The sequence below is a fragment of the Hemicordylus capensis genome, chromosome 1 (assembly GCF_027244095.1).
Source record: "Hemicordylus capensis ecotype Gifberg chromosome 1, rHemCap1.1.pri, whole genome shotgun sequence".
NCBI lineage: Eukaryota > Metazoa > Chordata > Lepidosauria > Squamata > Cordylidae > Hemicordylus > Hemicordylus capensis.
In genome coordinates, this window is record NC_069657.1 from 256,993,293 (window position 1) to 257,019,555 (window position 26,263).

The following is a 26,263-nucleotide window of genomic DNA, read 5'->3' on the forward strand; positions in this document are numbered from 1 at the left end:
TCATTAATACCAGTGAAGGGCCTACTTCTTTTTATGCTTAATTTTTCAGCAGATTGTTTTGCAATTTTTTTTATTTAGATCTATATTGACCAATACCAAAAGACCTGTCTATTATTACTTGAATATAGCATTAAACTACTTATCTTTAAGCAGGTATTCATTTGCATGTGTGAGATATTTGCTTTTGAATTTCAAATATCAATTATTCAACAGGAAATATCAGGAAATAATTTCAGCTAAGATTTGAAATCCCACATTTAACATAGTGTTTAGATATTAAGCAGTATGCAGTCGGAATTTTATAGTTAAGCAAGCAGACTGGAATTTCTGGTCTTATCAGTTCTATTTTCTATAATTATATGGTCAATCTTTTGGAACCCTCCTAGCCATAAACCTCACCATAAACCTCACCTACAGAGCAACAGACACACAGAGAAGAATAGACATGGGAATTTGCATAGAATGAGTGATGAGGATGCCTCTCCACTTGAAACCTTATCAGAAATAAAATATTTTTTTCCAAAAACTAGTCGAGTTAAAGTGGTAGCTCCTTGCAGTTGATACCAATGGATAAGAATCAAATTGATCACACAGTATAGATGATCCCTGACAGGTGTACAAATGTTAAACACAAGAGTTTTAGAAACTTTCCAAAGATCCCAAACAGCTGACGGTTTCACACAAACACCGCTAAGTTGGTAAATCAAAAACCGCCAGTCACTGCAATACGTTAACAAGATTCTCCTGACTTTGTCCACCCAACTTCAGATCTTGGTTACAGAAATCAGGAGGATCTCAGTAACACTGCATGGTAACCAGAAACTGGCAGGTTCATACAACACACCCTCCAGGAGTGCATGCTCACTAGGAACCTCTGGTTCCCAGTTTACCAACTGGGCAGTCATCATGCAAAACTGTCCAGTGTCTCCTCAAGATAGCCATATTGGCAGATGACACCAACTTATATAGGATGGTGAAATCTCAAGTAGGAATACATGACTTCTCTAGTCCAAAGCCAAATGTGACAGCTCCAAAGGGACGTTTTGAGCAACAGAATGTCAAGGAAGATTAAGTAACTCAAATAAACAAAAATAAATATAATAACTGCTGATGATATGCTGTCTCCATTGGCTATGACTACCCAAGTAAGAGATCCTGGGGTCACAGTAAGAATGCCACTGTAAGTACCAACGTGGTAACCTACATTTTTTAACCTATGTAGTAACCATCTATTTTTAATGTACAATTTAGGAACTGAAAATCAAAGGGATTCAGATCTTTTATTAATAAGATCCTGGATATGTTGTAGGAGGGAGAAAGCCAGAAAATCACTTTCAATTCTGCTCAGATTAAACATTGGCAAGTCTCTGCAGAAAGTCAAAGTGTGGTTCTTTAAACAGCAAAAGTGTAATCCACAATTTTAAAAAACAAAACTCTTTGAATCCTGACCCTCACCATCTCACCAATATATGTGCATTTTTGACAAGGGCATAGCTAGGGGAGAGGTGGCCCGTGTTTGCCCGTCCCCAGTGGCCCCTCAGAGTGAGGGAGATCATGAAGAAAATAAGGAGGGGTGGATCTGGAGGGCCCTCAGGAGCTGGGGGAGGGGCTTGGGTTCTTTGAACCCATCCGCTCAATTATAGCTACGCCCCTGGTTTTGGGTCATTCTAAGCACACACAATTTACTTTTTGAGACCTTTGTGTTTCAAATAGTAGTAAGCATAATTCTCTGGAAGGCACAAATCACCCACTGCTATTGGAGGGAAGACACATGCTTGCTTACCAAGTACCTACGGCACCGGAGGGCACACTAGTGATTCCTACTCGTTGAAAGGGGTGTGTGTGCGGGGGGGGGGGGGAGAAATCTCTGAGAGCGAAAGGTAGAAGAGCAGATGTTATGAACAGAGTAAGCCACTATGCTGTCCAGAGCACCTGGTTAGAAGAAAGCAGGTTTTTGATGATGGTAGAAAAACAGCTTGTGATTTCCTGAGAGGAACCTGTAAGGATATGTTCAAAGAATAGACCATTTAAGAACAGCCTATTAAATTAAAAATCCTTATTCTATATTTATGAATTACTGAGAATTTCTTACTACATGATGTCAAGGTTTACCAACTTGATGCTAGTTCAGCCAGTAATTTTTCAGTTTCATCCCTTCGGTGGTATATTTTCTGGGAAGTTTCTGTGTTTTTGCTAAATCACTTTCAGCTATAATGCAATAAAAGCTTGTATCTTTTATTATATAGTAATTTAATTTTACAAATACTTCAGTATATAATGAAGAATTAGATTCCATGAGCCATTGAAAATAAATGAAATAAAGACATCTGGAACTGTATTTTTGTGCACCAAATGCAAGGCTCTACGTCTCATGTAGAGTCTTATCACCATCTTCTTGTTTTATGTGAAAGGCACAGGCTTAGCCCTGGTGGTTACCAAAAACTCTTGTCCAATAATGTCTGTATTCATGAAATGACATGCTTACTGTGCCTAGCTCGCTAAAGCATATGAAACTCAACAATGCATTTCTTTCTTATGGATTTATTTCTTTTTCATTGAAAATGGGTTTAGAACAGCTTGTACTTGCTTGGTGCTATTCTCCAAAGTAAAAGGTACATGAGCCTGCTTTATGTACTACATTTTTATACTGCCAATGCATTCAAGGCAGTTAACAATTTAAATCATCAGCTTACAGTCAACATGGTGTAGTGGTTAGAGTGCTGGAGTAGGACCAGGGAGACCTGAGTTCACATCCCCATTCAGCCATGAAACTAGCTGGGTGACTCTGGGCCAGTCGCTTCTCTCTCAGCCTAACCTACTTCATAAGGTTGTTGTGAAAGAGAAACTAAAGTATGAAATACACCACTCTGGGTTCCTTGGAGGAAGAGCAGGATATAAATGTAAAATGATGATGATGATGATGATGATGATGATGATGATGTTCGGGCAATACCCCCAGTGAGGCACTACCTTGGTGTGGTTGTAGGGCTTGTGTGCTCTGAGGAAGGTGAGAGCTATGCCAGAGGTCCAACCATACTGGTCAGGTCTCACCAGAGGAGCCAGACAAAGAGTGCCTCTCCCATCAACAATATGGTGAGACGTAACTTTAATAAATCTATACTGGATCGGTCGTCGCCCGGGTCAACAAGGACCGCGCCAGGTGCTATAGTCCCTGGACATCTGGTGGCAAGTGGGCAACAGGACTCAGGATCTTCAGTTGAGCAACCAGGGCTGAAGACAGCAAAGTTACTGGAAGAAACGTCGCTTAACCAAAAAAAAATATACGAAAAATGCCAACAAGGAATTAATGATCTGCTATTACAAGTCTAGTCCAACTAGAAGAGGTTATTTAAAAAGAATGTACCAAATTTGGAAAGAGAAGCATCCAGATACAGAAATAACAGAACAAAGGCTAGCAGACCAGAGAAGATACATAATAAGAAATAAAGTATTCACAGGAGTTGAGCTGGAAGAACTGCAAAGAGCAACACAGGCTCAAGATATGGAAGAAGAATTACCACCACCTGAATCAGTTGCTCAGGCGCAGGTGGAGGAGGTGTTGGAAATCGAGGATGCCACTGTTACTGAAATGTTTCAAAATCAAAACCAGGCAACCTCCCCTTTGCCTTCACCTCAAAAACCCAAATGCCGTTTAACAGAAAAGCAACAAGAACTAAAGCAAAAAATAACTGAGCACAATAACCAAACAACCACCAGGGTTCGACTTCCAGCTCTAAAAACAGTTGCCAAAAAACAACTCGCTCAGGCATTAAAAGATGTCAGTGCTGCACTTGCAGAAATAACAACCAAGAATTTGCAAGAAACAAACCAACTAATGTACAGTGCAGCAACAATAACAACACAAGAGCTCGGATATAAGATCAGTGGACCTGTAAAAAAAGAAAGCAGTACATCACCTAAATGGAAGATTAGATTAGAAAATAAAATCTCCAGGCTTAGATCAGATGCTGGTAAATTGAAAGATATGAAAGACAAGAAGCTGAAGAATGAAAACACCAAACAGTATCTGATCCAAAAATACCACCTAGATTCAAGGAAAATTCGAGAAGTCAGGGAAATAATAAAGCAGCAAATAACAGCAGTGTCGAAGATTAGCAGGTATGAAGCCAGAATTACACAACACAGGCAGAATCTCCAATTCCAGTCGAATCAGAGATGTTTCTTCCAAAGCATAGAAAGAGAAACTGCAAGAAACCTAGAAACACCAAATAAAGAAGAAACAGTGCAATCCTGGGGGAAATTATGGGACAATCCAATACATTATAATAAAAAAGCAGGCTGGGTAAAAGAGGTCAAAAAATGTAACCAACAAATGCAAGATCTAATAATAACACCAGAATTAATAAGTGAAAGAGCAAAGAAAATTAAAAATTGGACTGCGCCAGGCGACGATGAAATGCATGGCTTTTGGCTTAAACACCTAACAAGCCTTCATAAACAACTATCAAAACAGTTCAATCACATTTTGCAAGGAGGTGATATTGAACAATGGCAAACAACTGGGAAAACTCATCTCATCATGAAAGACCCAGCAAAAGGTGCAGTTCCAAGTAATTATAGACCGATAACCTGCCTGCCAACCATGTTCAAATTATTAACTGAAATAATAGCAGATGAAGTAATGCAACACTTATTAACTAACAAACAGCTTCCAGTTGAACAGAAAGGAAATTGCCCAAAGACCAGAAGCACAAAAGACCAGCTGCTGATTGACAAAATGATTTTAGAAAATTGCAAGAGAAGAAAAACCAATCGAAGTGTTGCATGGATTGACTACAAGAAAGCCTTCGATTCATTGCCTCACACATGGATACTAAAATGTTTAGAAACAACTGGTGTCAGCAAAAACATTCAGATATTTATTAAAAAAGCAATGAGCATGTGGAGTACACAGTTAACAATCAATGGTGGGCCACTTGGACAGATTAGCATTAGAAGAGGCATTTTCCAAGGGGACTCACTATCCCCTCTGTTGTTTGTAATCGCCATGACCCCACTTTCACAAATACTAAACAAAGCAGCCCTCGGATACCAAACATCTAAAAAATCAAGTAAAATCAACCATCTGCTGTACATGGACGATCTGAAGTTGTATGAAAAGTCCCAATCAGAAATCGAATCACTGCTAAGCACTGTCAGTATATTCAGTAGTGATATAGCAATGGAGTTTGGACTAGACAAGTGTGCTGCATTAATAATGAACAGAGGGAAAATAAGAAAAACAGAAGGAATAGAACTGCCCAATGGAAGCAACATCAAGAACCTGGAAGAGAAAGAACATTACAAATACTTGGGCATTCTCCAGGCTGATAACATCGCACACACTGAAGTTAAAAGAAAAATTGGAAGTGAATACATCAGGAGAGTTAGAAAAATCCTCAAGTCCAAACTCAATGGCAGGAACACCATACAAGCCATAAACACCTGGGCTATACCTGTTATCAGATACACTGCAGGGATAATAGACTGGACCCAGGCACAGCTAGAGACGCTAGATCGTAACACCAGGAAAATCATGACCATCAATCATGCTCTGCACCCCCGCAGTGATGTAGATAGGCTATACCTCCCTCGCAGCTCATGTGGAAGAGGAATGCTGCAAGTCCATCGAACAGTAGAGGAGGAGAAAAGAGGCCTTGAAGAATATATCAAGGACAGTGAAGAAAATGTACTTCAAATGGTCAATAACACGAAACTATTCAACACCAATGAAAGAAAGCAGGCCTACAAGAAAGAACAAGTCAAGAACCGAGCAGAAAAATGGAAAAATAAGCCCCTGCATGGTCAATATTTGCACAATATAAGTGGAAAATCAGACATCACCAAGACCTGGCAATGGCTTAAGAATGGCAACTTGAAGAAAGAAACAGAGGGTTTAATACTGGCTGCACAAGAACAGGCACTAAGAACAAATGCAATAAGAGCAAAAGTAGAAAAATCCACCACAAACAGCAAGTGCCGCCTTTGTAAAGAAGCAGATGAAACAGTGGACCACCTAATCAGCTGTTGTAAAAAGATCGCACAGACTGACTACAAACAAAGGCATGACATGGTAGCAGGGATGATACACTGGAACATCTGCAAAAAAGACAAGCTACCTGTAGCCAAAAATTGGTGGGACCATAAAATTGAAAAGTGGTAGAAAATGAAGATGTAAAAATATTATGGGACTTCCGACTACAAACAGACAAACATCTGCCACACAATACACCAGATATAACTGTAGTCGAGAAGAAAGAAAAACAAGTCAAAATAATCGACATAGCAATACCAGGGGATAGCAGAATAGAAGAAAAAGAAATAGAAAAAATCACCAAATACAAAGAACTACAAATTGAAATGAAAAGGCTGTGGCAGAAAAAGACCAAAATAATCCCAGTGGTAATTGGTGCCCTGGGTGCAGTTCCAAAAGACCTTGAAGAGCACCTCAACACCATAGGGGCCACAGAAATCACCATCAGCCAATTACAAAAAGCAACTTTACTGGGAACAGCCTATATTCTGCGATGATATCTATAATAACAGCAACAACATTGACCGTAAAATTCAGCCATCCCAGGTCCTTGGGATGGACTCGATGTCTGGATAAAACAAACCAGTCAATAACACCTGTCTGACTGTGTAAAATAATAATAATAGACATGAAGCAAAAGGGGGGGCAGAATGCGAAGGGAAGAGGTAAATAACCAAACTCAGTAACTTACATAGTGGTTACATAATGACCAGGAGGAGTGACCACTGATGCAGAAAGTTGCCTGCCAAGATATACATTTCAAATATACCGCCTGTAGATTCAGAGAAGATGACAATAAAAATATTCAGTGGCATCAGGTGCATCAATATTCTGAGAAGCAATGAATGTATATCTTATCTAACACTCTTCCCACCTGGTCTGTTGACTCAGGTTTTCTTTTTGGTGCTCTTGGCACCATTTAATTCTCTCAGAGGCAGAGCCACCATAGCACAAATGGGTTCAAAGAACCTGGGCCACTGAGCTCAGGGGCCGCACCTTGCGCCCCAGCCACACCCGCTGCACCTGACCTTTAAGGCAGGGAAAGCTGTTCCTGGCTGAGCAGCAAACGGCGCTGGCCGGATTTTGCTCACAAACAGGGCGAACTGCCCAATTGGCAAGCAAAACCACTTCCCCTGCTGACATCTGACATCAGATGCAGGAGGTGTGGCTAGGAGTGCCACTGGCAGTGGGGCTGAACAGGGGCTGCTGCTGGCCTCCCTATGCTACTGAATTCTCCAATACAGCTAATCAGGTCCTAAAAGAATATGCAGTCTTCCTTTACTATTACTACTTCAGGCAGTCTTCCTAACTTGCAGCTAGAGAACTTTCTGCAGAGACAGCAAACATGGTCTAGCAGTTGTGGCTGTACACACTAAGTCTGTGAGGAACTACGAGGGGGGAAATCTTTCAGTGTAAGCAACAGGAAATGCCTGTATGCCTGTGCAATACTTCCCTCGCTGAAAAGAGAATGGGAAGCTTGGTGCCCATAGGCATTGGATCAAGGACTTTATTTATTCAATGCTTTTTCATACCACCCACTACCAAATTCTCTAGGTGGTTTACAGCATAAACCAAACCAAGCATAAAACAAACCAAAAATTTAACAGTTAAAACATAAAACCAGATTAAAATATCCATCAACACACCAATTTCATGACATGCTAATAGAGTTGTAAAGTCTATTAGGCACATGAAGACTAAAGCTGAGCAGTGCTCGCAGGGGCTCAGCCATGGAACTATTTTGAATGACAAGAATTGGCCTGGGAACATGGGAAGCAATAGTCGACTTTAAGCAGGTGTAGGGAACCCTCTTCCCTTGCCCATGAGTAACCACAGCCAGCATGGGCCTGGGCTGTAGTGGGAGAGCTTCTGGGTCAAATGTTGTAGCTACCAGTCAGGCTTCAGGTTTAGCATATTCTATTTCAGAAATTTTATTCCTGAATGCACACACATAAAAGGCTAGAGTGTCCTGAGCCCTCCTGGATCATACCAAGGGTCTGCTTATAGTGCCTGGTCCAGCAGCCTCTTTCCCACAGTGCGCCTGAGAACCTTGTGAGCAGGGCTTCAAGGCAACAACCCTTGCCTACTTTGAAAGAGGTCTATAAAATCATGCATGGTGTGGAGAAATTTGATAGAGATAAATTTGTCTCCCTCTTGCATAACACTAGAACCAGGGGTCATCCCATGAAACTGATTGCCAGGAAGTTTAGAACTGACCAGGGACGTAGCAAGGTTGGAGTGGGCCCAGAGACAAGATTTTAAAATGCCCCCCCCCCGAAGCTCAGTCCATGAAGTAAAGAAATCTTAAATGAGGCTGAATAGTGGTAACAAAAAGCATAGTAAAATTCAATTGTAGACAATGCAAGTCATTTAATGGTACTAGAGAAAGACATGCTGTTCTGGTAGCTCCGGGTCTTAACACTCACATCAATTCCGGAGGATGAATCCAACTGAAGGAAGCCCAGGTGGGATGCGCGGCTGGGGGAGTCAGTCATGTGACTTGCCTCTGGGAGGCCCCCCCAAGGCAGTGGGCCCCCAGACAACTGTCTCCCCTTGCCCTATTATAGTTACGCCCCTGGAACCAAAGGAAGTACTTTTTCACACAATGCATAATTAACCTCTGGAATTCTCTGCCACAAGATGTGGTGACAGTTACCAACCTGGATGTCTTTAAGAGAGGTTTAGATAAATTCATGAAGGACAGGTCTATCACTGGCTACTAGTCTGAGGGCTATGGGCCACCTCCAGTCTCAGAGGCAGGATGCCTCTAAATACCAGTTGTGGGGGAGTAACAGCATGAGAGAAGACATGCCCTCAGCTCCTGCCTGTGGGCTTTCCAGAGGCATTTGGTGGGCCACTGTGTGAAACAGAATGCTGGACTAGATGGGCCTTGGGCCTGATCTAGCAGGGCTGTTCTTATCCACATTAGATTTATGTTTGTATATGTCAATGGGCTGTGAAGGATCCAAATGATATATAGAAAATAACATTAGGCAACTCTGTGGTGGACTGGGTGGTATTAGCTATGATAGATGGAATCTTCATGTTCAAAGACCGTATTCTTAAGAATACTACTAGCAAGCATGGGGGGCAAAAAGTAGGTGAGGGTTGTTGCCTTGATGGTCTGCTCACAAGCTGCCCGGGGGCACTGTGGGAAAGAGGCTGCTGGACCAGGCACTGTAGGCAGACCCTTGGTATGATCCAGGAGGGCTCTTCTTCTGTTCATATGACTGCTCAGAACACTCTAGCTTTTTGTGTGTGCACATGTGTGTTTATTTATGCCAACCTAATTGCATGAAGGAAATAACCTCTGTTTGATGCATTACTGGAGAAGGCACATTTTACTCTTTACAATGCTACTGGAAGAACAAATGATATAGCAAGCAAGCTTTTCCTGTAGTTGTCTTCCCTTACTCTTTGTCTCCCAGGGAAAAAAGGACAATTCAGACGAATTGGGCTTTGCAACCTAGAAACATTTAACTATCCTGGCTAATTCCCCACTGATAGTTATTAAATAGGTACAATATATATACACACAGACAGCCAAGCAAGAGAGCAAATAACATAGATACTTCAATGAAATTATTTTCAAGACACTGAACTGCAGTCAACTGTTTTATTAAAAGTTCAATGTTCTAAACTCACCTAATCTCCATCTGCTGTTGACAGTTCATTTATCAGGGACCACTGTTCATTTAATAAAATGAATCAGCCACCCCTCACCCTCACCTCCCCCACATATTTCTCTTTGCTATAATATCATAAACTATTTTTATTGCAACTTCCATGCAATGCATCCCATAGCACTGTATATTCTATAGCTAATCAGCAGAAAAACATGGCTGGAAGGACAGAGAGTGCATGCAGACAAGCTATAAACTAGCCAGATGAAAATAACAGCACTTCAGCTGAAGTGCAATGAGCAACATGTAGGTCCATAATATCTATAGGAAGATATAGCTCTTTGTTGCTTTCAGCCACTGGTTTGCAACTGATAAAGAATAATTACCACCAAGAGAAAAGAAAGATGGTCTCTCGGCAAATGAATACTAGTGGCATCATTTTAAAAAATTACCCCATTATTATGCATTGTCAGCATGGTCAAAAACAACAGTACATCAAAGAAATGAACAAGTCTTGTTCAGAGTGTTTGCGAGAAGGGATCTGGGATTTTGGCTAACATGAAATGCTCAAAGAAAGCCATAGCCCAGATTCTTGATATCTCTCTGTTTCCATAATGTCTGTCTCCTCCACCACCTTAATGCATCTCTCCCTTCTAGAAATACATGATTCTAAAAAAGAATTCCCAAGTCAACAGAGAAAAGTCGCCAATTAAACACACACTCTTCATTTTGTTTTTATAAAACCTATTCACACATCTGAAACCATCACATATCTGAAACTATTCACACATCTGAAACCATCTTCCAAAAAACAACAGGGTCATTAGTGTTGTAATGACAACATCCTAAATGCTATCTCAAAAACCTGGTGCAAACATCAAACTGAAAATAGGGTTGCACAATTGTGTGCTCTCCCTCACCACTCCCCTTCTGGACACACATTCCCCCACCTGCATCAACTGGCTTTTGCCATCACATGTAACTACCACAAAGCAAAATTAAAATGGAGCTGGGTATGTCGGTCTTATCTCTAACCACTCACCATTGGCAATCTTGAATTTATGTCAAAGCAAGTGACACTGGGAGGGGTTCATACTTGTCTTTACTTTTCTTTTTTAACACTTTTCTTTTTTAACACTCTGCCTGCTGTGCCTGAAGAAGCCCTGAGAAGGTTTCCAGCAGCAAACTCGTGCTGTTTGTCTTCTCCACTCCACTCATTGGATCATAGTCCTTCTCATTAAACAGCAACAACAAAAACACAAATGATGAGGGCTTCAAGCACTGCTGAAAGCCTGTGAAGGAAAATGAATGAATGAACTCCCTCTAATGTGCCCAGAAAATGCAAAATACAAACGTTAGTGGGCATGTGAATTTTGAGAACTTAGTTATAAGGCTGGGGTATGCTCCTATAATTTCTCAATGAGCATTTAGAAGTGTGCCTTGTTTAGTCTAAACCTGGGTTGCTGTGCTGACAGCCATACAAAGATGAAATCAAGTAGAGGAGGAAGAGAGAAGAGTAGGTCTGCTTGTGAGAAGGAAAAGGCTGCGTGGATTGTGCATGTGACTCCATCCCTAAATCCCAGTTTCAGCTGTAAGTCTGACACAGGTCTAGAAAATCAAACTTTGAAACTGCAGCCTGGCACCTGAGTTGGTGAAGTGTGGTAAGTAGCTAGTAACCCACTGTCCATCCAAGACCATATAAGGATGATAATCTCTTCACTTAGCACAGTCACATTCCTGTAACAATAGTGAAAGCGCCAAGGGCAAATAAACTATTTATATCTTATCATACAAACAAGAGTAGCCAGAAAGAATAAATGTTGAGCCTTTGAGAACAGGCTCAACATTTGTATTAATGAACTTGTTGGGGGAAGTGGTAACTGGTTCTGAGCTTTGCCATGGCTGAGGATCAGTAGTAGCAGAAACTATGTTATCACCAAAAGTGGAAACATTGGTAGAGCTAAAGGAGGATTCTTCTTTTTACCATCCATCATCCTTTCATCTCTCTATTGTCCACAATCGAAAGAGCCTAGCCCAGCTGAGCTAGTTGCAGGATGTAAGGTCAAGAACCCCATTCATCTTGGATTTTCTATTTCTGGAGGAGTTGGTATTTAGTCCTGCAGGTGACGGGTAACACCCAAAGGAGTGCAGCAAAGAGGGGTTTCTCGGATGAAGGGGGCTGGGGTTGGGATTGGGATGAAGGTAAAGTACTCCCTTGCTTTAAATGTTCTGGGTTTGGATATTTCGGTGGCGAGTGGATGCATTCTGACAGTAGTTTATGCAGCTGTTAGGCTTTCTCTAAGCAATGTATTTGTACCCTTTGGTTTTGGCCAGAGTGCTGAGGGGCTCTCAATGAGATTAAGGGGGTCTGAATCCAGAGAAACAGGTTTCATCTTCAAATTGTTGGATAGCAGGGAACAAGCTTCTGTGTGAGGGTGTGGCAAGGCTTATTTTTTGTTGTGTGCCTGAAGGAGGTAGTGTGTTTGGGAGCTTGGGTCAATAGGCTTTCAGGAGAGCTATTGTCACAGCGCGTGAGGGTATAGGAGATGAACAGTGGGAGTGTAATTAGTGGAAGAAGAATCAGGATAACCTTTTTGGTATAGGAGATGAACAGTGGGAGTGTAATTAGTGGAAGAAGAATCAGGATAAACTTTTTGACCTCTTTTAATGCGTAAAATAGAATAAACTAAACAGCAGATCTTCCAAAATCGAGCAAAAGCATTTCAATGTCCAAACACCATTATCAATGTTCTGTTTCAAGCAGCAGTTTCCAGCTGCTTGAAGTAGATCATTGATAATGGTGTTTGGACACTGAGGTGTAGCTACTCAATTATGGAAGTTTTATTCTATTTTACACATTAAACGAGATCTAAAAAACTGGTTTGAAGAACAGAAGTATGCATATATCATCACCATTGTATTGTCTTACTAGAATCAAGACAATTAATGGCTGTTCCTTCTTCTAGTCTTCCTCCAAACCAAGATCCCTATGCTTGCTGTGATAGCAGCCCATAGGTTCTTACAGTGCAGCAAATTAATGTCAGGTTGCTTAAAAGGTAATCATCTAGCATCCTGATTCTGGATAAGCATGCCAACCAGGCTTGCATCACTGAGATCTGGGTGGATAAGAATGGGAGGATCTATAAACCATTTTTGCGAGGTTTTTGGAGATGCATTTGCCTAGATTGTGGAGAAAAGCAGTTGTTATTATTATATTTCCATCTACCTTTCCAGATAGTCTATTCAGCAGTCAGCCAGACTGTGCAGAAGATAAGAGACATTTCCAGAAGGCCTTCCCCACAAGACCAATAGGTTTAATCTAAAGAGAGGTTTCAAGAATTCATGGTCATCTTGCTGAAGTGCAAATGCAAAATGTCCCTTAATCTTTATGGGGAGATATAATCCCTCTTAACTTTCACAGTCACAGGACTGGCTGAAAAATGTGACAAAATCTCAAGACTAGTGATGTCCACGTTGTTGGTGGTGTTTTAAATAATTGCATATGATGACTCATTAACATGACTGGAAAGGATAAGAGAGTCTCATGTAGCATCTTGGAAAGAAAGGATCTGAAATTCCACTTAATGAGAAACTTTTACAGAAACCTGAATTGTGCTTTCAATATCTTCCTAACTGCTAGTAGCCATTCTCAAATATAGAACTTTGCAGGAACACATTTAAAAGGTTGAGACTCTTAGTATAAATACACACAATATTCCGTTTAAAACATTAAAGTCATCAGTTCTTTGTCAGCATGCAATATAATTCTGACCTTCTTGTTCAACTGCCTTCTCAAGGCCTCTGGATTTATTTTATTCATTAACATTATTTATGACAGAATTCATTAGCACAGCAGGCTTTTTCCACATGAGCAACATATCTGCTATACAAAAGTGGGCTTTAAAAGGTTTCTCACAAAAGAAATGCCTGGAATTATTTCATATTCCAAATTCTGACTAGGAAGGTTTTCTCCCTACCAGTAATCTATGGTTAAAACTAAAATAAGCATCTTTTCCACAATTAATGAGGGCAGGAGGCTCGTCTATTGAAGTTTTTTTTAAAAACAGTCATAATTATGAACATAAATCTCCTGAACTCTAAAAATAATTCTTTACATCATAGTAGGATTTGCAAGTTAACAATAAGCATATTTCTAGCAGTATGCAAGAAATCCTTATAATTATATTCCTTCAAATCTGACTTCATACTAGTAGATACTTGTTAAGTCCCATATGTGGCATTTTTTACTACTACTACTATTGCCATTATTTAAACAAATCCATTCTCTACGACACTTCCTTCCTGCGCAGGGAAAAGATGGCATGTAGAATGAAAAGACAACCAATTCTGGGTGACAACACATTATTAACAATTCTTCATGGCAATGCATTATGAACTGGGGTGTGTGGTGAGCCTTCAGTCTGTGCCGAAGTGAGAAAATTGTTCAGCCTATCAAAGGCAGGCTAGTAATTGGGATCCACAGTGCCCCACTTGTAGGTCCAAGAGGACTGAAATCTGGTCCAACAAAGACTGAAGGATACAAGCTACGTAGCACTCCCCCATGCACAAAAGAATCAATATTACAATTGATTAAATAGACATCAGTGCAAGGGTTTCGATTTGGAAGAGAGAAGATCCTAATTATCAGATTGAAAACCCACCAAACTGAGTCTTTTGTTGCCTTAAGAAAAGACTGAGAGGCGGGTCTCATGATTAGTGAGACCCACTTTTGCCGGTTTTGCGGGGAGAGCGGACTAAGCTGCTCTCCCTGCAGACAAGCAGGGCAGGAGCCCTGGGCAGCTGGATCAGCTGCCCACATGACTGCTGGCTCCGTGACGGAGCCGGCAGGAGCTGGGGAGTTCGGGGACCACTTGGAGAGCTCGGAGGCCACACAAGCATTTATATTTATTTACATAAATATTTATATTCTGTACAATCACCATGCAATTCATAAATAACAAGTAGAACAGAGTCAGTCAGTCTACAGCAGTGTTTCTCAACCACCGGTCCCTGGACCGCTGCCGGTCCCCGAAGGGTTGAGTGCCGGTCCCTGACTGGGAGTCAAAACCCCCCCCCAACTGAAATCAAGGCACTCACTTCCTCAATTTTGCACATGGCACGGAAGAGGAAGAGTATCACGGAGGCATGGGACCCTTCTTGTGCCTTGCCTCCACGTGCTGCTGAGATCTTCCTACAGCTATCTTATTCCCTATCTTTACAGCTTCAAACTGTATGCGGTGCGGGGGCATGGAGGGAAAAGTATGGCAGGGGGCGCCACTTGAAGGGCTGCTGGTTCTTGCATGCTCATTATTTGCAGCCAAAGGTTGGTTGATTGAAACCCAGCTGCCTGTTGTGGTCGAGGCGCCTTGAGAGGGAACGCTGTTTCCCTCTTGCATCAGTGGGGCTTGCTTGTATGTTGTTTTCATTGGCCCCATGTAGCTTTTGAATTTTTCTAATGGCCCAACATCCCCTCTCCACTGAGTAATCACAAGCACCTCCACTCCAGACATACTGGAGACAAATTTGTTCACCCAGGCTTTTAGATTCAGGGGTTCTCAACCTTGGGTACCCAGACGTTGGTGGACTTCTACTCCCATAATCCCCAGCCATAATGGCCAAATGCCATTGTTCCTGGGGGTTATGGGAGTTTAACTGAGGGACCCAAGGTTAAGAACCCCTAATATTCCATGTTTGCAAAAGATTCCAAATTTAATTATTTTAATGCTTATATTATTTTCATTCTAAACTGCCCAGAGATGCAAGTTTTGGGCAGTATAGAAGTCTGATAGATAGACAGACAGACAGACAGACAGATAGATAGATAGACAGACTTGAAACCCCTTTACTAACTGCTGGTCCGGGAAACTGCACATGAAGAATGTAGCGGTCCTTGAAACTCTGCACGAAGAATTTAGCGGTCCTTGACTCCAAAAAGTTTGAGAAACACTGGTCTACAGTCACTAGTGAAGTGCTCAGCAGTGGAAACAGTTGCAACTTGCAACAAGCCATGTTCTCTGTGGAAAACAGATATTCAGTTTTGTAGAACTGTAACAGTTTCGACAGAGAGAGAAATGTCTTTCCCAATGTGAACAGACACACTGTGACCTTTTGCAATCAAACATAAAATTACTGTACTGTGATGAAGATACTAGCTCAGCAGGAGCTAACAAAAAGCTTAGACACCTATCTCAATCATACAGAAATCAAATCAAGGGTTAATTCTTCCAGTTACAAAGACATCAATATCCAGCAACTGAAACTAAGGCTCAGTAGAATAAATTCTCAGATAATTCACTCTGGAAAGAGGAACACTGAAAATAAAGTTTGATTAAGTGAAGTGATGATGAATGAAAGTTAGAGAGATACCCACAGTGGAACAGGAATGATGGCTGTGAATAAAAATTGGAATAAATCATTGTAAAAATATCACAGTCAACTGTATTGTTCGTATGAAAAAACAAACAAACTTGGGGTGGGGAGTAAATAAATTCAGTTTGCTCTGAAGCATGAGATTTTTTAGCTTGGATTACTATCCTCAAAAGGCATAAAATATATAAGGCAATAGGGTGAACCCTAAGTTTTTGCTCTGTGAACAAAAGGAGCTTCCATTCATGCAAGGAGAACTACACTCATGGAATGACCCCTTCTGTTCATGGAAGGAGCAAAAACTTAAGATATAATCCAGTGTGTTTTACTGTGGCAACTGCTATTATAGAAATTGTTAATTTCTGATTTACATAGGTACAACAATGACTGGATATCCCCCTACTTCAAAAGACGCTAGATCAGTAAAGGATCCTATTCATACATTATATTTATTTCTTCTAGGCGTACCCATCACTAATCCTATGTATGGCAGCTCTCGCGAGAAGCTGACAGACTAGCGATGGGACGCAAAGAAAATGCCCGCTGGAGTGAGGCGGCGGGCCCAGTCGGGCCACCAGGGTGAGGAGGTGGTGGCGGGCCTGGCCCGGCCACCGGAATGAGGAGATGGCAGCAGGAGAGGATGGACCAGCTTGAAAGCCAGCCAGGAACTGAGGGGGGGGGGGGGCGAGAAGCCGGCTGGGCGGGCTGTCAGAGGTGCAGATGCTCTGCGCTCGGCCCAGCTAGCACATTTTTTAAAAGGGCTGTACTTGTGCACAGTAGGCTTGTGCATTTCGAGTCGGGTACAAAATGTTTTGTGCCTGAAAATGGCAATTTTTGAGGTTTTGTTACCAAAACTAAATCAAGAATTAAAAAACAGAGATTTTTGTTTCGAAACAGAAATGACTCTGTTTTGACTGAATGCTTTGTTCTTTGGAAAAGCATTGCAATTGAAATTGACTTCTCTGACTCCTCTCCACTCCAGCTGAGGCACTGAGTGATTAGCAGAAGATAAGATATGCAAAAAGCTGGCAGACCTTCCTTGTTGGGCATGAATGGTTTAGTTAAGTATGTGTTGTATTCAGTGTGATTGAAATGCAAACTGACCTTGCAAAGGGATTTGGAAGACAGCATTTTGAGACAGGAATACCCAAATATCTTTGGGAGCTGAATGCAATTCCAAAGCTCTTGCTAAAAGTCACGGTATAAGTTGCGTGGAGAAGCTTTTTGAGAAGCTGGTTAGGAAAGTTCTGAAATTACACAGGTTTTCTTTCCAAAGGTTTGGAAAGAATCTCTTGATTTCTTCAGAGGTCTTTTGAAAAGCTATTTTGTTTTTCTTCTGGTTTTTATGAGTTATAGTGGTGTCTAAGTTTTGTTGCCCAAGTTGAGCAGTCTAATGTAATTTAGGTCACAATGTAATTTGGTGGGACATGATGTCTAAGCCAGTGGTTCACAACTTTTGCCATTGCAGGGACAGGTCATCCACATGGGACTACAGGAGACAAAAGGAGTGGGGGGGATACCCCTGTCAATCTATTGACATCCTCAGGAATCTTAGTTGCTTCTCTTTTTCTTGTAACCATGATCCATGGTTTTGCACTTTCTTAAATGCAGTGATGATAAATCTCAACAATTCTGAACAGTATGCTGATTTGTTTGGGCTACTGCTCACTCCACTTCAGTTAAGTGAACATTTGAAGCTGTTCCATAGTACCAAGGCAGGTCAGTGGTCATCATCATCATCAATTTTATTACAGCCATTGGCCAGCAGAAATAGAAATAACAAACATATCCAATACAACAATACTAAAACACAATAAAACAAAATACAGTCATTCATAAAAAATTAGTTTAAAAAGCATAAACAGCTCCCACAGTTAAGCACTTAATTGAGACCTTAACCTAATGGCAATATAAAAAAAATTTGCTACAATTTTTGTAATCTCAGAGCTTACATCCGCGAGACAGTAATATGTATAAAAACGCTCGCACCTCCCAGGAAATTTGAGTAACAAAGGGGAAATAAGTTCTTCTCTAGCATCCCGATACAAAGAACAATATAACAGAACATGGGCGACAGTTTCCAGGAGGCCAGCACCACAAGGGCAAAAAACTGTAGCAGATTGGTCTTTAGCAAACCTCTGTTCCAAAAGAGAAGAGGGAAACACATTTAACCGAGCCCGAGCAAATGAGACCCAAACAGGTCATTGGTCTATCTTGCTATCTCAAATGACCTGTGGTCACTGTTCCATGGGGAGGGAGCGTTTTTATTGAAAGATTGCTTGAATCCACAAATGGGTTGTGCTGCTGTGCTAGTGCCACAGGGACAGGCTCACACCTGCTGCAAAATTCTCAAATAACTGTGCCAAAAAACTAAGTGTCGCTGTTGTTGATCATTCTCTTCACTCTTTCAACTTGTTTATGTGGGGCTTCAGGGGCAAAACAGTGGGTTGGGTGGCAGTGCCCCAAGGGTGGTGCACCCAGATTCCAAATAGGGCAAAGGGCTGGTTTCTTAGGAATTTTTTTAGGTTTACACATCTTTAAGATTTCCCCCCTAGGGAATAATGGAGATTTTAGCAGCCCCATAACTCCACCTGGGGGGCACTGGGGTGGCCTGGAGCGAGTGGTGGTGTAGTGCACATAGGATGCCAACCACCCCAATGGGTTGCTAACCCATGGGGTTCTGGGTTCTGTTGTTTCTGAGGTGTTCTGAGTGTCATGGGCGGAACTACCATTAGGCAAGGGGAGACAGTTGTCTGGGGGCCCCACTGCCTTAGGGGGGCCCCCAGAGACACATCACATGACTCCCCATTGCCCCCTGCCCAGCCCCAAGTCCCCTCAGCCACTTGCCCTGTTTGCCCTGCTTGTCCTCCTTGCCGGCAATCTAAGCCACAGACAAGAAGCTAGGAGCTCCTTCTCCCCGCCTCTCAGCTGAAGGGTGGGGCTTCCAGGGAGGCCTCAGTGAAGCCTGAGCTGGAGTAGGCCTACAGGCCCCAGGCAAGCAAACAAGGAAGGAGGCAGGCAGGCAGAGTGGCCCCCACAGTTCTCTGCAGCTGACCCTCTGCCCAGCCAGCCCAGCATTTGCCAGATAGAATGTGAATTCCTTTTTGTGGTTACACCCCCCACCCCCGATATATAGGGATCTGCTTGCCATGGGGCTTTGATATGGGCGGGGGGTGGGAAGACTGAGAAGTCTCTGAATATTTAATTTAAAACAGCTTGGAAAATTTGCTGGCTTAAAAAAAAACTATCTAAAAAGTCCTATAAGTGGCTTGTTTCATGGCAGAAAATTATAAAAACTTCTGGAACAAACAATATTATATTTATTATATTCATTCATTCATTCATTTTTAAATGCACTTATGTTCAAGTTGTTTTGCAACCCAGAAGGTCTGAGTGAGAACTGTGAAGCATGTGTGGTGCTTTTATTTTATTTTATGTTATTTTTCTTGTGCGTGAACTGCTCCCCAATAACTCACAGGGACTTCAGGGTCAATCTGGCCAACATGTGAACGCAGCACCTCCATTCCAGAAGAGATGTGTGTTAAAGGGCTTTAAAAGCCTCCTGTGAAAAACCTCCTGCAATCAAACTTTACTGAATTTGTTCAGAATTTTGAGAAAACAGACATAGGCTCACACTGCATGGTTGAAAGTCTCCTTTGCTAATCTGCCGCGGGGGGGGGGGATTTTAATAATTAGTGTTTCTAGTGTTTTCTAGGCATTAAAAGCAGCACAAATATATAGTACTCAATGTCTATCACTATATATTGTGAAGTGTGAGTGTGTGTATTCAGTGAAATGTATTTCCAGGCAGCATACTTATTTTGGAATATCAGACTTACATCCTTAGGGGCCTGGGGTATGCGGAGGCCCTGGATTTTGAGGGGGAGGGGCCCATTTTAAAATCTCGTCTCTGGGCCCACTCCAACCTTGCTACGCCCCTGCTGAGTGCAGATTCTCCAGTAGCATATGAGATTTCCAATGGCAAACCATGAATCCACTCTCATATGTTACCAGAGAATCTACACTCAAAAAAACCTCAGAAACAACAGAACCCAGTACCCCATGAGTTAGCCACCCATGGTGGTGGTTGGCACCCTATGTGCTCTACACCACCCCTCGCTCTGGGCCATCCTAGTGCCCCCCAAGTGCAGTTATGGGGCTGCTGAAACCTCCATCATTCCCTATGGGGAAGAACCTTAAAGACACGTAAACTCCATTAAATCTCTAAAAATCAGCCCTCTGCCCAATTCCTTTGAAATAATTATGGCAGCTTCCTTGCCCCCACTGGGCACTACCAGCCACCCTACTCTGCTCTGGGCCACCCCCTTTCTCCCCGACATGAAGCTATACTTTTGATGAAACCTCCATTATTCCCTATGGGAAGAATCTTAAACTTCAGAAATTCATCAAAAATCAGCCCTTTGCCCAATTCCTCTGAAATTTGGGTGGTAGCTTCCACCCATTGGCCACTACCAACCCCACTCACTAGTTTTGACCCAGGGCCATTTTTAAAAATCCAAAACATTTTGGATTCAGATTTTGCAATTTTGAACAAAGAAAAAAATTGGGGTGTTTTGGATTCGGGGGGGAAAAAAAAGGAAAAAACCACACAACCCTAGTGCACAGTCTCTGAAAGCATGCTGCAAGTCCCACCTGGCGCATCACTCCCTCATCCTGCCCACAGTAGGTCACTCACGATCACAGCATTTTTCAGAAGAGCCATAAGCATGATGGTAGGTGCTTCCACAATTGGCAGGGATCTCTCTCTATGCCACAGCCCGAGCATCCCCTCACCAACCCAATTGCTTCTTGAAAAGGAAATATACTTCAGGAGTTCCAGTCACAAAATTCCCATACAATGTCTAATTTGCCCCTTATGTTGCATTTTTATTGGTACATAAAGCATAGAGGGTAAATATAGTAAGATTATTCCCCACCCCAGTGTTCTTACCCTTCTCATCTCAGCCGGATATAAGAGAGTTAAATTTACAAAGCTTTATTTGTCACAATGCAGTTTTTTGTTTATCACAGAAAGAACATACAACTTTAGATATAATGTTTCAAGACTCTAAGGTTGTATGTGGAATCAATAAGAAGATTATCTTAATTTAAAGGCCTCCTTGCCACTTATCAGTTAGGGTACATCCACGTAGCAGCATCCTGTGACAAACCAGGAAGGAATGTCATATGAGTATCTTCTTTTTCTTGCAAATTCATATTGCATCTCCTTTGTTACAGCTTTCACTAGCCCTGCAATCACTCACACCAGTTACAGTGTGGGCTGGTGGTTAGTGGGGAATAATGTGTGGGCTTAATAGATTCCAGGGGTTGGAAGTAATCATGATCACCCTTAACTTTGCCAGTAAAATGCACTGACTAGAAGCAACAATATCTTCCTTTAAACTTATGTTTGTATGACAGTAGTGCAGGAGTGTGTGGTGAACCAGAAAATTGTCTGCCATGTGGCTCAAACACAATAATTTTGAGATGCTCCATACTTTGGGGTACTGTCATGCCCTTACCCTTGGATAGTGATGAGGTGGAAGAAGTTGGCAACCCCCCAGCAGAGCAAGAGAAGGAGAGTTCATTTGCCAGGCTGCAGGACGAAGCTGAGGCAGCCCAAGTTGAGGCTAGAGGTTCCAAGGGGCCGTCAGAAGCAGACAGACTTGGAGCTGCTAGAAATACAAGTGATAACCTCAGAAGAGCGAAGGTGTACCAAGCGTCGGCTACAGTGTGATGCGCAGCTGCAGCCTTTGAGACGAAGTGAGAGTCTCTGTAACAAGACAGATAAACGCTGAATTTACAGTAGCTGGCTGAGGAAGGAGGCAATTAGCCAAGCACTATAAATCTGTCAACAGACCACAACCAAGTTGCTAGAAGCAACATGTCATTCCTGGAGCATTGCTGCAGCCTCAGCCTCTGAAGGATTCCAGCTCGCGTTGGCTTTGGAGTTTCTGGCTGTTCCTGACCAACTCTTGTTCCCTGCTTATGACCAGAATGCTGTGCCCAGTCACTAATCCTTCCATGGAGGAGGTCTTGCACCTTGTTGGGCTCTGGACCCATGGACATCTGGTGAGCGAATCAGGTTGTGGGGGAAGGTAGTTTGAACCTGATACTTCCAGTAAAGTGTTTTCTTTGCAAACGGGGGAGGACTTCAAGGAGCTGCATGTGACCTTGCCCAAGACCTCAACGAAGACGTCGGACAGATGGACCGGAGAGGACGCTGAAGAACTTCCAGCAGCCTTGACAGAGACCTTGACTCAGACACCAGACTAACAGGTACCTGCAATTCCTATTCTTCAAACTGAGAACACGGATGGTCTAATAATGCATTAGTCACACTATATGAACTTATTTTCTTTCTCATATTATTAGAAAAAGATATCTAAGCTTTGCTGTTTTTTTTAATCCATTGCTTTGCAATCTTTTCCTGACTCACCCACGTAGGCCCTAAATAACAAATTGACAAAAATGTGTTCTATGTTGTTTGAGACAAGTTTTCAAAATGGCTATCAAACTCATGAAAGATACCATACCAGGTTTCAGGGCCAATGTTCTGTGAGGCCGGAAAACCCAATCTGGCTCAAAGCAAAAAGGACTTAAGCCGAACCAGGTCTGGTCCAGTTTTGTGCACATTCGAACTGGGACACATTGGTTTTGAACCAAGCCCAGTTCAGGTAGGCTCAAAGCTGTAATGATAAAGGGGAATTCAATAAGAATTCCCCTTTGCCAGTAAAGAGGGTGTGGGGGGTGGGTCAGGGGGCTTTGTTAAACAGGCCTGGCTGCAGTTCACCATAAGGAGAGGGAACAATAAGAGGTGGGGGGAGAAGCAACTTCACCAAACCAGGTTGGAGTAGGTAGAGCCAAAGTTACCCCGACAACCAACAAGAGATTCATCCCTCTGATTCATAGAGCTAGGAACACTGTGACTGGGAGTGAATGGGAACCAAACCCACTGGTGGCTTAATTGACAGACAAAGCCTTGATTTATCTGAGATCCTTGTTTACATTCCCCACCCCTGCAAAAAGGGCTGAAAGGTAAAAACTTATTGGCTCTGGCAAAATAGAGCTGAAAGAAAGAAAAGACAGAAATCTCTGCCTCTGTGCATGAGTTTTGCAGAAAACACTGTGTAAGCAAACAGGAGGCGGAAGGAGGGAGTGCAGTGCAGCTATCAGCACTGCTAGCACACAGTAACTAAAAGTAGTGGACTAGCAGACAGGCACTACTGTAGCTATCCCCATGCTGTAGTGTAACAATACTCTGTGCAACAATATTCTGTGCAACAGTAAGACCAAGGACTAAACACAAAACCATATACAGAAAGACGGGAGGAAATACTACAAATGATTGGCTTTTTGTGTGCGGAAAACTTCTAAATTGTCTGCATTTTCTGGATATATAATATCAGGCCCTATGTGAGTAAAGTGGGCCGGCCACAAGGAGAAACGCTGAGCAGAAATACATGTGGAGCTCCAGGATAGGAATGGGTTTCTACAGACTGGGGGACCACTTAAGGATGCAGTAAAATCTTGGTGTGTGGAAAAATGACTGGTTCATCCAGCCTCAAAAATCACTGGGGCCAAGACTGCCTAGACACACTGCCCTCAGGCTTCCAGGCAATGTTGGCAGTAGACAAGCCCTCAGTTGACCATGGCTGCAGTTAGGCTGAAGGGGAACCAAGCAACCTGTCAGTTGCTTCCCTTAAGCCTGGGACCTAAAAGGAGCATGAATTGGCCATAAATGGCATTTATTCTTAGAGTCCCATTGCCTCTCCACCAAAGACGCGTTAAGTTGTAAGCCAGACAGCTTACAGGGCAAAATTAGACTCAGAAGGCATGGGCCCAGGTGCAGAGGGAGGCCAGCAGCAGTCCAGGTTCTGCCGCCGCTGCGGGCCCCCTAGCCATGCCCCCCATGCCTGCTGTCAGATGCAGGGGCATGGTTTAGCTCCCAAACAGGGCTGTGCGGCCCCATTTGGGAGTTAAAACATCCAGCGCTTTGTTCGCAGCGTGGCCAGGAGCAGCTCTCACTGCCTTTAAAAGATGGGGTGAGTCGCTCCGGACGCGCTGCAAACTGGAGAATCTAACATCAGATGTGGGGGGCTTGTCTGGAGCACGAGGTGTGGCCCCTGAGGGGTGGCAACCCAGGTTCTTTGAACCCAATAGTGGCTCCGCCCCTGTATGGGCCTGAACCCAACTCCTCCCCATAGGAGAACTGTAGCAGTCCCCCACTTGAGCTGAGCATTTCCAAGCTTAAGAACAGAAGTGGCTGTGGTGTCCGCTCCTGGAATTTGCTCCTGTATAGCCTAGGGAGACCCATAGCAACTCCACTCAAGCCGGATTCTTTCTGGCTCCAGCAGAGGACTGCAGTGACTCTCCTCAGAATGGGCTCCATGGTGTCAGGCAACTTTGAATGGGATGAAGAGGGCTGGTGAAATAGAAGACAAAGCTAGTGAGGCATGGAGTAGAGCCAGCAGCAAGAGGAAGAGGGCTGAACTCTGGGCTGATGAGGAAGTGGGTGGGGTCAGCAAAGGGTGGGCCAGGGTCAGTGCCAGCTCTCATCCAGGGGACAGGGCTGCTCAAAACTGGTAAAAAGGTGACATCTCCTCTTCTTTGCCTTGTCCTTCTTCCTATCCCTCCACACAAATGCCATGGGTCTTTACTTAGTAGTAGTAACGGTCTATAACAATCAGAAACTACAAATAACATACAAGGCTAAAACACAGCACCAAAATGAATTCACCTGGTCCATTACACCCAAACTTCATACTAGCCAGGCATATATGCATTCACAAGAATGCCTCAGAATCATTGTTAGCACGCTATTCAAATAAGAAGCACAAATCTTCTTAGCTGTTATAGCAAATAGTACATACATTGTAGGTAACTCCTCACTTAAATAGCTTTCAGATGCATACAGTACCAGCATACAATAGCCTGCTCCTTTAAGAGTGACAGCTTGTTAAGGGCATCATGTATGCAATAGTAGTCTAAACACAAAGCAAGCAATATGGGCTGAATACATATCACAGATCTTCCATTCTCAGAGGCACTCATGCTGAAAACAGCCAAGCCAATTAAAACTGCTTTCTAGAAATGTTTAAGCAGTATTTAATGGATTTTTACTGATTTCATGACTTGGAGCACAGGAAAAGAATCCATGTGAAAATGCACACTATGTATCCCCCAGCCTGGTAGCCATTATGCAAAAGACTAATTACAAAAACCTTTTAAGAATAAGCTATCAATATAGAATTATTAACACTAGAAAAGAGACTCAGAAAAGAAATATCTGCTTCCCCTTAAGAAGAAGAAAAAAAGCAAGGGCAAGACTGGGGAAATTAAGGTCTTATTCGTTTTCTGCCTTTTGTTACTTCTCAGGAATTCAGCGCTGCTTGTCTTGGGTACCCTGGGAAAAGTAACTGTAATTATATAGTGCAAAATAAGCAGCATTAGCCCTGAGGTTGGACAAAAATGCCTAAAGAATTCTGAACTCTTTCAAGGTTATGGAAATGTGCATCGAATTAAAGGAAAGAAAGAAAGAAGAAGAAAATAAAAGTATCCCTAAGACAAATACCAGTTAAGGTAGCTTAGCTATGAGTCACAGAGATTGGATGGTTCATTCTGAAAGGTCATTTTCTTCTGCAAATGTATGCAGTAAACATACTACCACCTGTGGGATATTTGCATTGATGGACAACATCCAAAAAGGTACAAGAGAAGGTTGCTAACCATTCACATGTTCTTCAAGGGTAAATTCTGAGTGTTTAATCAACGTAAGGGCTGGCTCATTAAATGCAGTCTGCCACCATGGGGAATCATTTAAAGGAGACACTACACAGCAGTCATACACTAGGCAATACAGAGGAATTACTCTGACTTCATTAACTCTGTGGGTGTATGTATGTATGTATGTCCTCAGTGAAGTCAATGGTGGTTTTTCTCCCATCATTAAACTAAACCCTACAGGTATGCAAGAAAAATTATTTCATTTTTGTTATTGAAAATATCTTGATTAGCTACTAATTCATTTGTCTTTTTATTTAGATCTTCATTTTTACAGTGCTGCTATTAAACTCAATATGGAAAAATATGTTTATCTTCCTTAGTTAAGTTCTGAATTTTCAAAATGCAAAATTAGAAATTGAAACTGTTCATTTCTGAATTTCTGTACTTACCAGATAGTGAGAGTTCACATATGGCATTCTGGGACTTCCAATTTCAACTTGTAAAGTTTTATTTC

The 26,263-nt window shown here is 42.4% G+C and overlaps 1 protein-coding gene across 5 annotated transcripts in view; it reads right to left on the reverse strand.

The window, feature by feature from the left end:
- The window catches only part of MACROD2 (mono-ADP ribosylhydrolase 2), a 1,527,488-nt gene that overhangs the window by 454,929 nt on the left and 1,046,296 nt on the right, over positions 1–26,263 (reverse strand). The gene's annotated exons all lie outside the window — the stretch shown is intronic.